The 2,652-nt window shown below is 37.4% G+C and overlaps 1 pseudogene; it reads left to right on the plus strand.

The window, feature by feature from the left end:
* Positions 1–537: 537 nt before the first annotated feature.
* LOC101674116 lies at positions 538–1,350 on the plus strand (annotated as a pseudogene).
* Positions 1,351–2,652: the final 1,302 nt, after the last annotated feature.

Raw genomic sequence — 2,652 nt, forward strand, 5'->3', positions numbered from 1 at the left:
AAGCTTATTTCTTTAAGCATGTGTCAGCAAATATAATGCACATGACATTATGTATACATATGTAGCCTCATACGTGGCTTTCTGCATTATCCTTCCAAATCCTTGTCCCTCATCCTTCAACACCTCATGCTTCCTTGTGCTTAAAGGCTGGGGTAATAATAACTGCAGTATTGTAGACCATGTTACCTTCTGAGAAGCCAAAAGGGGGTCACAGTGTGGTTAGTAAGCATTCTGGCAAGAGGAAGGGAAGCTTAGAGTAGAGATGTCTTTGTATGTCACAGCTGGGTCATAGGAAGAGGACAGAAGAAGAATAAAAGTTGAGGGCAGCTATTCAGAGGAGCTGATTCCTCTTCACAATAGTTGAGATAGAAAGATTTCATTACAAGAGCACCTGGCTGGCTTGGCTGGTAGAGCATGAGACTCTAGATCTCAGGGTTGTTAAGTTCGAGCCCCATGTTCGGTGTAGAGATTACTTAAAAATAAAGTACTAAATGTTCGTTCGGAGCCTCGTCTCTCCCTAGAAAGGGAGGGGGGCTTTGATGCCCAGCAGGAGCCGCCGCCGTCCGAGTTTGAAGTCGCTAGGACTTCTCTCAAACTTGTGTGCTGAGGAGACTCAGATGTTGGCCTCAGCTCCTAGGCTGAACTCAGCAGATTGGCCCATGAAAACTTCTGTATTGAGACAAAGGAAAGGATCCAGCAGAAACATCTGTTATCCTGGGCTTGGCAGGATGGAAGGGGACAGGTAGTGGAAATCTTGCAATCTGAAAAACAGACTGAAAGGTGACAAAGAAGCTGAAGATGGGTGGTGGAGAGAGGTACAACATTCCAGCCCCTCAATCAAGAAATGTTAGTAAGAACCAGCAACAGCTTAATAGACAGAAGACCAAGGATCAGAAATCCCAAATGAAGATTGTTCATAAGAAAAAAGAAAGAGGACATACTTACACCTCATCAGCAGCTGCACAGCAGGCCATGCAAAATGGGGGGAAGAACAAAAATTTTCCAAATAATCAAAACTGGAACTCTAGCTTATCAAGTCCTAGCTTACTTCTTAAGTCTCAAACTAATTAAAACTATGCTGGAGCCAAGTTTAGTGAGCCACCATCACCAAGTGTTCTTCCTAAACCACCAAGCCACTGGGTTCCAGTCTCCTTTAATCCTTCTGATAAGAAGATAATGACATTTCAACTTAAAACCTTACTTAAAGTACAGGTATAAAATAAGATAAAATACTACTGTTTAAATTTAGTTATATTTCAGGGTAGTTGTCCATTGTTTCAGGCCAAATTCACTAGGGAATTAATCTATTTGTAAAACTGCTAATGTGGAAAATATAATTAGACTTCATCTCACCTATTTTACATGTTGTGTGCACTGTGAAGTAATAGTAGTATCAGTGCAACTTAAAATTAACTAAATTATTGATAATTGTACACTGATACTGTGTTCTCAACTGCGTAACTCTTAAACCTGTCAAATTTAGATTTGGGGAATGGTAATCAACTTTTCCTGTTGTTTGTTGAGCAGAAATAACTAATTTAAGAGTTATTGTGCATGGATCAGATTTACTTGTTGAAAGCTAGTCAATCTGCTTATGAGCATCCAAGTTAAAACACATGTAAGGATTGAAAGGTAGTTGAATATTTGACAGTTTGAAGTCCTAGAAACATCCAAGCCAGTAATATGCCAACAACCTGATGCACTGCCAAAAAATGTGAATTTTTCTTAGCGAATAGTTGCATTTTAGTGAACTATATGCTGGTGAATGTGGAAAGGGCACTAGAGGCTTTTCAACTTAGAATGAGACCATATACCCAGTGGCCATTTCTTTCATGCAGTAGGTCTGCTAACTAATGCACCAAAACTCGTTTTTACAGAAACAGTACTTGGTGGTTACTGAGTAGCTTTGAGAATACATTTTTATACTATAGCACTGCATAAGCTATTCTGACAGTGATCTGGTCTCAAAATCATTCCCTATAAGACTTAAAAGTGGGGAGCTGTATAATGTGAAAGTTTTAAGTACCTAGGAAAGAGCCATGTAAATATATGCAATAAACTTATAGCATATGTAAAGTTTTGTTGGCATTTATCCTACAAAAATGGAATATTTTAGTATGAATTTGCTGAATGTAAGACCATGGACTCTGTTTTTATACTATGGCCTGATTTTAAAGGTCCAAAATAATTTGTTTTTAAAGTTTGCCCTTGTGCTAAAGTGCCAGTGTATGTATAATTGATCTGGTTGTAAACTATATTTCAAAGTAAATCCTAGTGTATTAAGTTTTATATAACTGTTAAGGTTTTAAGCTGCTAAAACACTTCCTATTTTTAAGAGATGTGAAATGCAGTATGGGACTGTTTAATTTTTTCTTCCTTAAGCCCAAAGATTAACTATTAAAGGGTCCCTCCAACCTTAAAGATTCATTCTGGCTTTCAGTAACTTTTGTAATCTATAACAAATATAGATTAGTCTTTGTCAGTATATATATTTTTTGTTACTAGTCTAAGTGCAACCCAAGGGACCTTTTATGCAAAAGATGTAATTTCTTGCATAATAACCTTGATAACGTGTTTTACCTAAATATAACAGCTAACACAGTGAATTACAAATGTGTGTGGGAGAGTCAATTTAAAATTTGATTGTAAGTG

The sequence above is a fragment of the Mustela putorius genome, unplaced genomic scaffold (assembly GCF_011764305.1).
Source record: "Mustela putorius furo isolate JIRA1106 unplaced genomic scaffold, ASM1176430v1.1 tig00003983_pilon_pilon_pilon, whole genome shotgun sequence".
Taxonomy (NCBI): Eukaryota; Metazoa; Chordata; class Mammalia; order Carnivora; family Mustelidae; genus Mustela; species Mustela putorius.